The following is a 16480-nucleotide window of genomic DNA, read 5'->3' as shown; positions in this document are numbered from 1 at the left end:
AATTGATTCATTCTCAAGTGACCCAGATGATTTCTCTAACCACAAATTTTAATAAATGTATTTCGTGGAAGTGATGCTATCGTTAAGACGTGTTTCTGAATATGGAGGCTGCTGACTAAGGAAGAGTCTCAGTGGAAAAGAGTAGGGGTTCTGGAACCAGAAGATTTGGGTTTGAATTACAGCTCAACCGATTTATTCTCTGAATAAACTGAAAACCTGCTAAACTTAATGAGTCTGAATTTCCTCCTCTAGAAAATGAGCATCATTGTTTATTCCCCCAGGTAGCTGCTCTGATTTTTAAATGAGATAATGTACATAAGCACTGAACATAATAGTCTTTCAGAAAGGTGTCCCCTCCTGCACATACACATACACTTAAAAGCCAACCTCTGCTTAACTTGTCTAGATTTCATAATGATTTCCTATTTTATAAATAAAACTAATATTTATTAATTTATTAAGGAAAAGTCTTTATCATATTTAAGATATTAGGTAACTTTATTTCATATTTAGTCTAATATTTATTGAGTGCCCACTATATGCCAGCTACCTATCCTATATGCTTAAGACATAGCAGTGAACAGAGAACATCTTCCCTAAAGGAGTCAGACAGCAAATATGTAAACAGAGAAGATGGGGTAGCAAAGGAACCTACGAGATAGCATAGGGCAGCCAAGTAGCCTTCTTGAATAAGTGATATTTGAGTTAAACCGTAATGGTGAGAAAAAGCCAGCCTTGTTCAAATCTGGGAGGAGGAAAGAACAAGAACAGGGAGCAGCAAAGGTCCTGACATTGTAATTCTCTTGGACTGAAGGTAGAAAAGAAAGCTAGCGAGACACATGTGCAGTGAATCAGTGAGACACTAGGGAGAAGAGTTGCAAATGTAGGTAAGGATGAGGTCATGCAGTGTTAGTCCCTGAAAGCAGCTTAGATGTTTTGCTGAGATGAAATATCCCTGGGGTTTTAAGCTACAGAGTGACTTATCATCGCATGCATTTTTCAGATTCACGGCAATGATGTAAACAATAAATGATGGTGACATAGCTTAGTTATATTGTTTAATAATTCCCAAACGGATGCTTGTTTACAACCAAGAACACTGTACTTTCTGAATATTTGAGAAGAATAAACACTTGATCCTTGGTTGCAACATCATTTAAGAATTGCTTATGAGAGAATGATTTTCTGACCACCATGAAAACACTGAAGTTATTTCTTAATGGCATTAACAACCATGTAGTCACATATACTTCCTCCTGCCTCAAAGATTCTAAAAAATGTGTGCTTTCCCTTCCAGAGGGCTTGGCGCAGCCCACCTTAACACCAGGAGTAGCCAAGTGGCAAGTACTCACCGTAGATTCTGAGCAAACGTGATGTTTGTCACTTTCAGGCCAAGGCTGTCGGGAAGCTGGTGAGTTTTCTCCATTCTGCTTTTCCCTTTTCTTCCACCAGAAAACAAAGGTCTGCTAGAACCGAGGCACTGATTTGGGGGAACAAATCAGTTCTCTGAATTACTGGGTGGAAGAAAGCAGCCCACTGAACTGAAACACCCTATCTTTCCCTCTCTCCTATCTAGATAGTTTTCTTTCATGAAACTCTATTCCTTCCCTGCAAAATAAGCAACACTCTGAACAAGACCATCCTACTTTGTCAGATCTCAGATTGCTTGTATGTTCTGCACTTCACCCCAAAGAACCTCCTGCCTCTCTTGCCTGCCCTGGAGAATTTGGGGTGTTAGGGATCTAAGAGTTTACTGATCGTTTTCCCTGAGGGATTTGTTCCCTACTCAGTTCTTATATTCATTAAATGACATTCATGTAGCTTAGGGATGTATTGTTTTCCTGCTAGCAATAAAGACATATCATATTTGTCATGGAGAAAAGCGTTAAATCTGACTGTAAACTGTAGAGAATCGTGGAGCTGATAAAAATCCCATCACTTTTTCTGGTATTTATCCCCTAAAATTGTTAAGGCAGGAGGTCAGGTAGAGAGAGTCACAGAGTTATCAAAACCGAGGTGGCTATTCTCTTACATCTTGGAAGAGCTATTCATATCAGGAAAGCCAGTCTTGAGTCAGATATTTAACAAGGACACCAGACAAGCAGCTGAGAATTTAAGAATAAAATGACATCATTTCCTGAAGAATCCAAGCATTTGACCACAAACTGAAGTGATTAAAGGAAATTGTCCAGATCTCATAAAGATGCTGGCAGCGTAGACTGGGATACAGCTGCTGTTGAAAAAAGATGCTCCATGTTTCCCACATATCCTTACTGTGTGAAGTCGCTCAGTTGTGTCTGACTCTTTGTGACCCCATGGACTGTAGCCTACCAGGTTCCTCCATCCATGGGATTTTCCAGGCAAGAATACTGGAGTGGGTTGCCATTTCCTTCTCCAGGAGATCTTCCCAACCCAGGGATTGAACCCAGGTCTCCTGCATTGTATGCAGACACTTTACCATCTGAGCCACCATATCCTCACTAGAAGCTGTCTATCCAAACTTAAGGGCCTAGACTGAATCTTCTGATGAAGATCTCTACTCATGGTCTCACATGTTCAAGGGAAAAGAGATGAAGAGAAAGAACAAGGAAGACATTCGAGGGACGCTGCGGGAATGGGAGTACTTCACCAGCAGCTAGTAATACTAAATGGTAAGGTCTGAGAGGGTAAGAATCCCTGACATCAAGTTTAGCGCTCCACTTAAATCATGTCTGGCACGTAACAGATGCTGAATGCACGAGTGCTGTGTGAGTAAATGCATGAATGGATAAACAGAATGAATGAGTGATGACTGAATGAATCTTAGCTTTCTGGTTATCATATCAACTTGATATATGGAGATGGAACTATTCACATCAACTGATGATCCTCACTCAAGGATTTGGATATGTGCCCTGTCCTCCTACACAAACCTTCTCCCTGTAAGAATCTTTCCAAGAATCACCTTGAGATGTTAGGGAGTGAGCATGGAGCAACAACAAGCTCATGATTACTAAAGTGAAAGAAAACAACCAAGGCGTGGAATAGGGTGTCAAGTCACCTGGAGCAAAGGTTCTAGATAAGCAATAAGGACCAGATACAAAGCAAGACAAGAAATCCAATATTAGCCTCAAAGTTGTGAAAAAAAAAAAAAAAAGAATCACATTTTGGTGTAAAAAAAGGTCAAATGCAAGATTTGGTGTTAAAATAAAAGCCTATTTCTCTATCAGTGCCTACCCCACTCACTTTTGTAGACTAATGATACATCGAGATTTTAATTATTTTTTCCCCATGGGAAATATTAAATATTTCAACACAACTGTATAGTAAATAAATTGGCTTGTGACTTCCTATTTAGAATAGCTGTCTTTCCAAAAAAAAGTATGTGCCTACAACCACTTAATTTCTGGAATACAGTCAATAACTGGAAAATTGAAAAATGGTCTGGAAATGTTTGCCTTTGCTTAACGAATGCAAAACAACACAAGTTGTTCTGGAGAATGAAGATTTTTTAAAAGAAAGAAAACAAGTTAATAACTTTTAAATATTATAAAAATATTTAATCCTTTTGTTAACAGTGAATCTAAAGAATGATTAACAGTATCTACAGGCAAGTTGTCTTCTGTATGTTAAGTACAGAAATGTCCTTAAAGTATATATTTTTTAACTCACTTTATTTAACATCTGACTTTCAAATGTCTACTCCACACCAAATCTTGCTATGGCAATGTCAGATCAGCTCTCTAGGTTACCTCTAGATGGCAACGTCTCTTTAAAATTATAACTGAAGACACTGTCAGTTATATTTACAGTAGACCATGTCAAGCAAATCCTACTGAATTAAAGTGCCAGGTATGCATAACCTTAGGGCTTCCCTGGTGACTCAGATGGTAAAGAATCTGCCTGCAATGTGGGACACGCAGGTTTGATCCCTGGGTCAGGAAAATCCCCTGGAGAAGAGAATGGCAACCCACTCCAGTATTCTAGCCTGGAGAATCCCATGGACAGAGGAGCCTGGCAGTCCATGGGATCACAAAGAGTCGGACATGACTGAGCGAGGAACACTTTCACACTTCATATATAACCTCTGTCTATATAACTTATTACTTAGCAGACTAAAAATCAAACAAAAAATGTAGAGTCACCCTAACCAGTAAGTTCAAAATGGAAGGCTCACTCTGAGCCCACATTGACAAGCTGTGGATAGTTTACATGAAAGGGATTCTCCAAGTCATTGATTTGACCACTTTGGACTCACCTAGCTCTAAGTTGTTTTTATTGTGTGTTCTCTTCAATAAAAGCTGTATGTCCATTCTGAAGGTCATTTTTCAGTTTGGCTCTCCAAGGCAGATTTTAGGTTTTCTGGTAGTCTAAAGACTATTTATTTATTTATTTTGCTAGCTTTCTCGATCATGTCAAGCTCTTTGCAACTCCATGGACTGTGGCCTGCCAGGCTCCTTTGTCCATGGAATTTTACAGGCAAGAATACTGGAGTGGGTTGCCAGTTCCTATTCCAGGGGGTTTTCCTGACCCAGGGACCAAGCTCGCATCTCCTGCATTGGCAGGTGGATTCTTTACCATTGCACCACCTGGGAAGCCCAAAAAAATTGTATGATTGAGCTTGGTGGTCACAGACCACCAAGACAAATGTGCATTTGAATCCTTTTTGACCTTCAGGTAGTTACTTAACCTTTCTGCGTTTGGTTTCCTTATTCATAAGATGGGGATGATAACATCTAACTTGAAACAGTTGTGGTGAAAATAATGAGTTAATACATGTAAAGCGGTGTGCACATGGAGTCTGATAAGGGAGAAACTAAATGGCAGCTGTCATGATGTTTCTTTCTCATTTTTATTGTGAGCCCCGCCAAGTTGCCACCCTGGGTCTAATCTACTTGAATAACTTCTTCCATCATTTTACCTGTCATTTTACAATCTCCATTCATTCTTCAGGAGCCAAGGTGCCAGTTTTTCTGTTTAATTCCCTAAATTTCATAATAAAACTGAGTTGTCCATTTCCCTGGCTCCCACCAAACTTTGTGTTACAACCTTGCCATGTGAATTTTATTACTTATCTCTTTGCACACATCAGCATCTTTTAGGTAACTATGAACGTTGTGTGGCCACCTCTGTTCTATTCACCTCTGCCTTCCCTGTGCATAATATAGAGCACGCCATGTAGTAGGGTTCTCAGTAAAATTTGCATCCATGAATGAATGAATGACCCTTCACAGATTCACCTTGACCGCATTTCAAATCTAATTCCCACAGTCTTTTCTGAGTGGATTGCAAAATTGGTCTGCTCTACACTTTTCCCAGGATGGTGGGAGGAATTGCTTATCTAGTCCCTTTGATTTGGGGCCAGAAGGAATTATTTTTGGGAAGATTGCCCTGCTAGAAACAGCAAACCCTTCACTCCTTTTTTCCTCTTGATTTCCCTTTTCAAACTCCCTTTGTCGTATCACGCTATCAAGGATTTAAGCCATGTTTCTGTGCCCAGTAAAAGCCCCTGCCAAAGTTAAGAAAGAAATCAGCAAAATTGGAATAGTCTTGTTCGATATCTGGCATTATGGAAAATTGAGCTTTTTATGAAATAAAAACTTTTATAATTAAAAAACAGAAAAAGAATTGCTGTGGTTGAGAAAAGTCCTATTGCTCTGTTAAAACATATTTTCTACTCTACCAAAAATAATCAGACCAATAATGTATTTTAAAAGTTATGGCAGATCTAAGGCATTTTGGAAACTAAAGAACAGATTAGCTGAGTATTTCATTTGGGGTTTTTCTTTCACCCACTTTTTAACTGGAAGTTGTGTGTTTGCCTGATAAAGTTCAATCATCTGGCTAAGTAAAGAAATGTAATCTATCTTCCTGTGTTCAAATAAGACTTTTAGTCACACCTTTTTAACTGACTGAGATGGTAATTACTTCCTGTACCTCATACCTGTTCTAAATGAAATCCAAATCCATTACTTTAAGTGGAAAGGGTCATACTATAGCCCATCTTTGCCAAAACTTAACAGTGCCCAGCTTCACAGGAATTTCCTACGTCGAAAAGCCTTGAAAAAATAATTTATTCAAAGAATTTTCAAAAATTGGAATTAACTACCAACTGGAAAAAAAAATTTAATAAAAATGTAGTCAGAGACTTCCCTGGCAGTCCAGTGTTTAAGACTCCAAGCTCTCAAAGCTGGAGGCATGGTTTCGATCCCTGGTTCCTTGCTTGGGGAATTAAGATCCCACATGCTGCAAGGCTCGGCCAAAAAAGAAAAAGAACAACATAGTAAGCCATAACAAAATCTCCCAAGTTCATAAAGGGCTACAGGTCTACAGGTGTGGGCAACCAGCTTGGTTTCCAAGGGAAAGGTACCTGACTGCCGATCTTTATAACCAAGGCAAAGCCAGGGAGCACACCCTCCTCTAAGACTTGAGGAGAAACAGAAACTGTCTCAGGCAGCCTGCATAAGGATGCCCATGGGGCAGTGATTTAACATTTTAAAGACTAGCTTCTAAATGTTTTAAAAATTGAGTCCAAGCGCTTTAGGGGTACCACTCCATGAACCCACATACCTGCAGCACTTTCCAAGTTACGCAAGTCATGCATGGGAAAAAATCCTGTGAAGAAACAGCTGACCTTCAAGCACGATGTTAACTTCTAAGAATAACCTTTAAGGATTTCGGGAATTAATGCACTCTCAGATGGCTGTTTGGGCCATATTTGATAATTTAAGCAGATTATCGTCATTCTCATTTATCCCCCTGCCCCCCGCTTCCTTCTTTCTCAATTCTCAGTATTTTTTCCTTCTGTATATCTTATGATTTGGAGATTGCTAGTATGTAGTTATGTAGGAAAGGAAACTTATGCCACAGTAATTGGCTCTAATAGATATTATTCTAAATTATGCTTCTCTCCAACACGTGTAAATTGAGAATTCGAAACAACTTAAAGAGACACTGAAGGCAGTTAATAAGCATTGGTCTAAGCCAACTCCCTGGAGTACTTCGTTCCTTTCTTTTTGTCCCAACCACTACCATAAGTTATGTGACATTTGCAAATTTTGGGGGGTCATATACAATTATCTCTTGTGTAATAAAAGTGGGTTATATCAAACATGGGACGGCAGACCAAAGGGCTTCCCAGGTGGCTCAGTAGGTAAAGAATCCACCTGCCAATACAGGAGACATAAGAGACGCAACTCCAATCCCTGGGTCAGGAAGATCCCTTGGAGAAGGGCGTGGCAACCCACTCCAGTATTCTTGCCTGGAGAATCCCATGGACAGAAGAGCCTGGCGGGCTACAGTCCATGGGGTGGCAAAGAGTCGGACATGCCTGAGCACAGTGCAACAAGGCACAATAAACCAAAAAGGTAACTTAATAAAAATGTACCTTTGAATAAGTACAAGGTGGTATGTGTTTTGTAGCTGGCCATTAAGAAAATTATTCAAAACTTACATAATTGTGGTAGATCAAAAATAGAAACTGTGTGACAAGTAGAGAAAAAAAAAACAGGGAGTCAACATGGAAGTCAACCTGAGGATTCTGGATTTCGTAGTACCTACCCAAGGCACAGTGACCATAATAAATTTCAAAGTAAAGCATCCTGATTCCAAGGCATGTTTTAAATGTCTAGTAACTGGGTCAAAGTAAACATTTAATAAAGTATATACTTTAAAAAGAAGTAAATAGCTCTGGTCAGAGTCTGCGTGTTCCTTTCTGAGGTCCCTTGGAGATGTGAAAGTTCTTGGATTGCTTTCAAGCTCATGCCTTCACGGTCACATGCCATGGGAGTTATAATTAGCCAAGAAATAAGAACATGCCAATCCAGTCTGTGCAATATTAACGCTCCAGAATATAAAGACTGCTAACCATATGAACATATTGCTACAAATGACCTCGAATAATAAAGATCATATACTTCTAACATATATACAAGTTATTTCAATGAAAAATCATTCAGAGGTTAATGGATAATCTGACATCAAGAAATGGCAACACATCAAACATAATTGATTAGTACACTTGATTTATGCTGCTATGTGATTTATCACTAACAACTATTGAGTATCCCTAATATATAGTGAATTGAAACCTCATGCTACTGAATAATTATTTGATGCTAACAAAGAACAGATTATATTCAGATCTTGTGCAACTTATAGTGCATCTGATTTTTATTAGTGCTTGGCTGGTTGCTTCCTTAATTCTTCCAATATTTTTTAAACTAAAATTGTTCTCAATTGAGTTTAGTGGGCAAGATGAGCTCTCATTTTATTATCCAAGTTTCCAGCACATAATAATAAAAAGCTGTGATGTAATTGTATAAATATCTCAATTGCCTAGCAATGAAAAAAGAACACACAAATAAGATAAATAATTATCAACTGAGGCATACTTTAGAGAATTATCAGTGTTTTTCTTTTATCAATTATAAATCTATTGCTTTTTTCATCGAAGTTAATAGTGCTATTTCCACCTATTTGGATACAAATAGACTTTTTTTTATCACATTCAAGATTTTTTAATATTACTGATTGGTTTATTGATGGACATATTAAGCAGATATTTTAAGAAAAGCAGTATTGTAACAATTAAAAATTTTCCAACATATCTAAAGTTTCAGAAATTCTATTACTATTTAGCAATAACAGACCATCTTATCATGTTTATACAAGAAATACATGAAACATACACATGGCTCAAAAACTTAAATATTTCTGGAAAATATTGGATTAAAAACAATATTTCTCCTAATAACTATATTTCATCCTAATAACTATAATTCTCGGTTTCAATTTCAGAGACAAAAGTCATTTGTTGTTCTCAATTCTTCTGGTGGCTATATCTTCACATATGAAGCATGTATTTATATTGACTTTTTTAATTTATTGACTATAGATATTGTTTATTGAATTTCTGATAGGAGAGAGAAGAATTCAGCTCACTTAAGCTTTATTTTTCCTGCTCTTTCCATCTAATGGTGATTTCATTGCTTGTAGATGTTTACCTGGTTACTGTGGCAACTTTAAATAATCGAATTAAAGTACTTACTCTTGATTTGTTAGAGATAGTGTCAATTCTTGCTTTGTGAAATGAAGAACTCCTTTCCTTCCATTCTCCTATCCCATCCACATACAGTCAACTATGCATGTAACTTTTATTAGCAGCCGGGTTGATAATAGAGTGAAAAGTTAAAGTATTAGTCACTTACTCGTGTCCAACCCTTTGTGACTCCATGGACTGTAACCCTCCAGGCTCCTCTGTCCATGGGATTCTCTAAGCAAGAATATTGGAGTGGGTAGACATTCCCTTCTCCAGGGGATCTTCCCAACCTAGGGATCAAACCTGGGTCTCCACATCGCAGACAGATTATTTACTGTCTGAGCCATAGTTATGAATAATTCTGTGATGTCTAGTTAACCTCTGGAATGAGTCAAACATTGAAGTTTAACAACAATGAAAAATATTTTAAATTTCTACTTAATTATATTCTCAAGTTTTTCTAAAATTTCATACTTTAGACCACTCTTTTTTCTCCAAGAGAGTTGAGTCCCAGGTAATTCCATTAACTCTTCTCATTCTGACTTTCTGGGCCTACAACCTAACTGACCATCTAGGAAGTCCTTTTATTATTACTTTGGGTTGAATCTACTATTTCCTGAATCCCAAAGATCTTAAAAGTCATTCTCAAAAAGAAATGGTATGTAGAAAGGAAATTTTAGGAGATGATGCATATATTAAAGTGACTTTATTTTACTCTTGTATTTGATTAGTAGTTTGGCTGGGTATTGATTTTTTTCTAAAATTTTTCTCTTCAGAATTTTAGAAAAATTAGAAAAATTTAGAAAAAATTCTGTCCCTCTATACTCTGGAACTTTAACCTCAATATATTTTCCAAGACTTCATTTTTATTTTAAAAAATTGTATTTTTATTATCCAAGAGACTTCAATATTTCCTGTTCAGTCTCTAAATTGTGTCTGACTCTTGACAAGCCCAGGGACTGTAGCCCACCAGGCTCCTCTCTCCATGGAATTCTCCAAGCAAGAATACTGGAGTGGGTTGCCATTTCCTTCTCCAGGGGATCTTGCTGACCCAGGGATGGTATCTGCATCTTCTGCATTGGCAGGTGGATTCTTTACCCCTGAGCTACCTGGAAGCCCCAGTACTTCCTGATGCTCCCTCAAAAATGTAGCTAGAGTACATATATGTGTCAAATCTCAGCAAACGTCGCAATTGTATATTTTATTTTATGTAGATTATACTTCAGTAAAGTTGACTTTATAAGCTGGAAATGATCCATTTATCTCATTTCCACTGTTAGCCACCATTACTTTCTCATTCTTCTGCAGTATTTTTCATAATGATTTCTTTGCTTCTACTCTTGTCAATACTGAAGATATCCTCCCCAGCTAATATTAAACAACTTTAAGTATGTAATCCACATCATGTAAGACTTTCCACTGGATGAACTGTATCTAGACACCTGGGAATATCAGAAGGTCTATCTGGCGTCTGACCTTCTCTCTGATGCCATGTCATGAACTATCTCTGGTATTCACCAAGTTTTTATAATAAGGCTTTTTGTTTGTTTGTTTGTTGTGTTTTTTATAGCTTATGTTTACCTCATGGTTTTCTGTTACTTCAGCCTGGAACTCTTTCCCTGTGGATGCTTGCAATCTGACTCCTTCTCATTACTTAGGCCTCAGATATATCTCACCTCTTCAAAGAGGTCTTACCTGACCACCTCATGTAAAGATCTTTGTAGTGCTTTGCTGTTGCTGTTGTTTAGTTGGTAAGTCCTGCCCAACTCTTTTGTGACTCAATGGGCTGTAGCCCGCTAGGCTCTCTGCCCATGGGATTCTCCAGGCAAGAATACTGGAGTGGGTTGCCATTTCCTTCTCCAGAGGATCTTTCCAACCCAAGAATCAAGGATTCTTTACCACTGAGCCACCTGGGAAGCCCCCTTTATAGTGCTTGACCATATCTAAAATAATCTTGTTTTGTTTTCTGTCTCCCCCCAGCAGAAATAAGCCTCCTGATAGGTTTGATTGACAGGTTTGTCTATTTACAGGTAACTAATATTTTGTAACATGCTCATATATCTGCATTTCAACAGTCTCCACCCCAATATTATCTATATTTACCAACAGATTATACAATCTTGATTCTTTACAAAAACAAACCCAACCTAGATAGACCATGCATAGATTGGAGCCAAAAAGGTCTTTAGAGGAATTCTGGGTCTCTACTTGTTTTGTGATCTTTGTTAAGCTGGCTTCTGGGCTTCAGCTGTGTAATTAGTAAATTGAAGGCAATATTTGCAGTGGAAGCAATTATTGAATAAATTATATGACTATTTTCAGATAGGAACAAAGTAGGTGCTCAATAAATTTAAGCTATCTTCCCTATCTTCACATATTCAGTCCAAAATATTGATAGAACATCTGCTATCTGACTTTTCAGTTTCAGGACTGCATGAGCATCCCTAGGGCTGGAAACTTACAACCCTCCAAGAAAAGATCCATTTTGAATTGAATCGATGCTAACATTAGGATGTTATCGTTTATGTTAATGAGAAACTTGCCCTCTATCATTTTCACAAATTCTTCCATGTGACAGGCTTGCGATAGTGCTTTGTCTCTTCTAAGTTTTTTTTGCTCCAACTTAAATAGTTCCATTTGTAATAAGCATTCCCCATATGACACAGCTATTATTTTCTGGGTGAATTCCTATTTGTCATTGTCCACGTAGTGCTTATTGCCTAGAACTTCACAAAATTCCCCATGTGTTTTCATGCTAGGGCATACTGGAAGAAGACTGTCATCTGAATTTATCTTCCTCGTCATCACATTAACTTCTATTATTTCAAAACGCATCCCATGAAGTTCTATGTTGAGGCTCCCAAATCTTTCCACATATGTTTCTGTTAAGTAAAGTCATCTTACTGTTGCACTTATGTAGATGAATTTTTGTACCTTAATTCAGTATTTACAATTATCTCTAATATATTTCAGGCAAAAAAATTTTACCTATATTCCATCCTATCTCATTTTCCATGATTTCATATGGACAGAGAATACTATAGCAGAGAACATTCTCAACTTTTCCCACAGAATTTGAATACTATTGAATGCTAACCAGTACATAATGCATGTTTGTGTTCATCCAACACTCATTAAAAATGAAGTTTTGAAAATATTGACATCTGGGCTTTATATGTGTGTACTTATACCATCTGGTGGATATTTCTGCCTTGTGAAATAAAAGAATTACATAGAATTCTAGGAAGGCAAATTGGGCACACATAGCCATAAATCTAGAATGAATTGTGAACAGCAAATTTGTCAGTTAATTCCAAATCTGTATTTATTAACCAGCAAGCAATAAATGTAAACATCTGGAATGTACAACCACTGAAACAAACTTAAATCTAATTCTTGGATATATCCTTATTTTCATTAAAATTGATATTTAAGTGGTATGGGTTGTTGTATCTTATGTCCATGTTACAAATTCAGAGTATTCATTTATCAGGATATTTTTATATTCCAAAAAGGTTATTTTCATTAGTGTCTTTAAAAAAGAGAATTTTCTCTAAGTGCTTGATAAGCGTCCTTTGAGGACCAGAATACTGTTAGAAACTGATATTCAGTTAAAAATATGTTTTTAACTGAATCAGATTTTGTATTGATAGTAAGTATCCTTAGAGTTTGAGGGCTTCCCAGGTAGTGATAGGGGTAAAGAATTCACCTTCTAATGCAGGAGACATAAAGACACGGGTTTGATTCCTGGGTCAGGAAGATTCCCTGGAATAGAAAATGGCAACCTGCTCCAGTATTCTTGCCTTAAAAGTTCCTTGGACAGAGGAACCTGTTGGGCTACATCCCTGGGGCCACAGAGAGTTTGACACACCTGAAGCATACTTCTGTGTGTTGGCTTGACTTGATCTATAGGGCTTGAACTCAACTTCATAATATTTTTTGTGGTTTTCCTTATTCTCTCCCCCAGAGCAATCATACATGAGGCTTTAAATATATATATATATACCCTTAAAGTTCATTGAGAAAGCCATGAATAATAAATATATTAAATTTGGATGATACCTGTTGGTTTTGATCTCCTTTTATGTGTTCCCCTAGTTTCTGATGTAACAGTTTGAGTTTCTTTTAGTTAACCTCATCCACGCTGGATTATCTAAAAAGCAAGAGAGTTCCAGAAAAACATCTATTTCTGTTTTATTGACTATGCCAAAGTCTTTGACTGTGTGGATCACAATAAACTGGAAAATTCTGAAAGAGATGGGCATACCAGACCACCTGACCTGCCTCTTGAGAAACCTATGTGCAGGTCAGGAAGCAACAGTTAGAACTGGACATGGAACAACAGACTGGTTCCAAATAGGAAAAGGAGTACATCAAGGCTGTATATTGTCACCCTGCTTATTTAACTTCTGTGCAGAGTACATCATGAGAAATGCTGGGCTGGAAGAAGCACAAGCTGGAATCAAGATTGCCGGGAGAAATATCAAGAACCTCAGATGTGCAGATGACACCACCCTTATGGCAGAAAGTGAAGAGGAACTAAGTAGCCTCTTGATGAAAGTGAAAGAGGAGAGTGAAAAAGTTGGCTTAACGCTCAACATTCAGAAAACGAAGATCATGGCATCTGGTCCCATCACTTCATGGGAAATAGATGGGGAAACAGTGGAAACAATGTCAGACTTTATTTTGGGGGCTCCAAAATCACTGCAGATGGTGATTGCAGCCATGAAATTAAAATACACTTACTCCTTGGAAGGAAAGTTATGACCAACCTAGATAGCATATTCAAAAGCAGAGACATTTCTTTCCCAACAAAGGTCCATCTAGTCAGGGCTATGGTTTTCCCAGTAGTCATGTATGGATGTGAGAGTTGGACTGTAAAGAAAGCTGAGTGCCAAAGAATTGATGCTTTTGAACTGTGGTGTTGGAGAAGACTCTTGAGAGTCCCTTGGACTGCAAGGAGATCCAACCAGTCCATCCTAAAGGAGATCAGTCCTGGGTGTTCTTTGGAAGGAATGATGCTAAAGCTGAAACTCCAGTACCTTGGCCACCTCATGCGAAGAGTTGACTCATTGGAAAAGACTCTGATGCTGGGAGGGATTGGGGGCAAGAGGAGAAGGGGACGACAGAGGATGAGATGGCTGGATGGCATCACCAACTCGATGGACATGAGTTTGAGTGAACTCCGGGAGTTGGTGATGGACAAGGAGGCCTGGCGTGCTGCAATTCATGGGGTTGCAAAGAGTTGGACACGACTGAGCAACTGAACTGAACTGAACCTCATTTTTAATTCATATGATTTTGTTGGGATCCAAAGATTATCACCAAAGATTGGGAGTGGGGTTCATGCTTAAAATTTATCCCATCCTTTTAATCATCAGGTATAAGGAATGAGCCCTTGATTTAAATTAGCACAAGAAGCCTTATCTGTAAAACATTTGCTGAATTAGGAAAAGAGGACCCATGTATTTACTGAGTGTTAATCGCTCAGTCACGTCTGACTCTTTGCAACCCCATGGACTATACTGTCCATGGAATTCTCCAGGCAAGAATATGGAAATGGGCATTTACTGAGATTACTAAGCAAGTATGATACAAGCCCAGAGATGTTAGAGACTATTTTTGGAATTGCTTGGAAATAACTAACCTAAAAGTGAAAGACCACAGAGAGAAATAAATACAGCTACAAGATAGAGATATATTTTTTAAATATATTGCTTAATCATTTGGATTTTGCTGTATACCTGAAGATCTGTTTCTTGACTCTTTAGTTACATGATCCAATTGGTTTTAATGAATCCCAAAGAAAAAGGAAAAAAACAAACAAGTAAATTGATCGAAGACTATCTTGAGTTCATATGTAAGATTATAAAAGCTAGAACTTACCATACACTTTTAAGCAGGAAAAAAAGAGACTGAAAATAACTTTCTTATAAAGGTATCAAGAAACTTAGATCACTGCAAATTTTGACCCAGGAGTCAATTCACTCAATTCACTCAAATCACACTAAAATCAGCTTTAAGTATTTTTGCCAGTAAAGTCTATGGTTGGAAAAAGACATTATGATTGTTACTGGGTCATATGTCTATTTTCAGATACCTCTTCCCAAGGATTCTGATTCAGTGAGATGTAAGCTAAGCATCTACATTCCAAAATGCACACTAAAATGATTCTGACAGGAGGTGGAAGGGCTCTATTTTAAAAAACACTTCATAAACTTTTCTGTTTCCAGTGGAATGAATTTTCCTATCAGTTAACAGCAAAAAGCAAAATATCAGTAGTGTATAACAAGGAGCAGTTAATGTTCAAATGGCTGAAATCAGCTGGGTGTCCCTAAGCAGCTCCGTGTCTGAAGGTTGGGCTTCTTATATGGCTGGAGATGAGCCAGCAGATCTGCTTATCTGGATTGGCCCCCACTGACCTGCTCCGGGCACTTCTCAGCCTCCAGCAAACCAGCCCAGATGTCCCTAAAGTGATGGCGGACAGGTAGAAGAGCAAGGAGATGCACTCTGGGACTCTAGAGTCTTGGGCTCAGCACAGAACCACTGCTACTTCCACCAGCCTCTAGTGAACAAAGCAAGTCACATAGTCAAACTCATAGTTTCAGGCAGAAAAAATCACTTCTAACGCTTTAGTCATATCCAACTCTGCGAACCCATGGACTATACAGTCCATGGAATTCTCCAGAGCTGTGGTGTTGGAGAAGATTCTTGAGAGTCCCTTGGACAGCAAGGAGATCCAACCAGTCCATCCTAAAGGAAATCAGTCCTGAATATTCTTTGGAAGGACTGATGCAGAAGCTGAAACTCTAATCCTTTGGCCACCTGATGCAAAGAAAACTGACTCATTGGGAAAGACCCTGATGATGGGAAAGATTGAAGGCAGGAAAAGAAGGGGACAACAGAGGAGGAGATGGCTGGATGGCATCGACTCGATGGACATGAGTTTGAAATAACTCCAGGAGCTGGTGATGGACAGGGAAGCCTGGCTTGCTGCAGTCCATGGGGTCACAAAGAATCGGACATAACTGAGTGACTGAACTGAACGGTTTACTGGGAGGAACTACAAAGGAACCTGACAAAGGGCATGGAAACAGCGGGTTATTGCAGTCCACACTTGAGTAGTGAGAAGGTAAGTACTCAGGATGGAAGGTGAGTTGTGAGCCACAGATTTTATTTGGGGGAACAGAGATTTGTAGATATGCTGATTCAAGGGAATTTCTAGGATTTACATCCAATGGGAAAGGACCTGAGTGCCAAAGAATTGATGCTTTTGAACTGTGATATTGGAGAAGACTCTTGAGAGTCCCTTGAACTGCAAGGAGATCAAACCAGTCCATCCTAAAGGAAATCAGTCCTAAATATTCATTGGAAGATTGATATTCAAGCTGAAGCTCCAATATTTTGGCCACCTTATGTGAAGAACTGTATCACTGGAAAAGACCCTGATGCTGGGAAAGA

Source organism: Bubalus bubalis, chromosome 1, assembly GCF_019923935.1.
Source record: "Bubalus bubalis isolate 160015118507 breed Murrah chromosome 1, NDDB_SH_1, whole genome shotgun sequence".
NCBI lineage: Eukaryota > Metazoa > Chordata > Mammalia > Artiodactyla > Bovidae > Bubalus > Bubalus bubalis.
Note: the sequence above shows the minus strand (reverse complement) of the source record.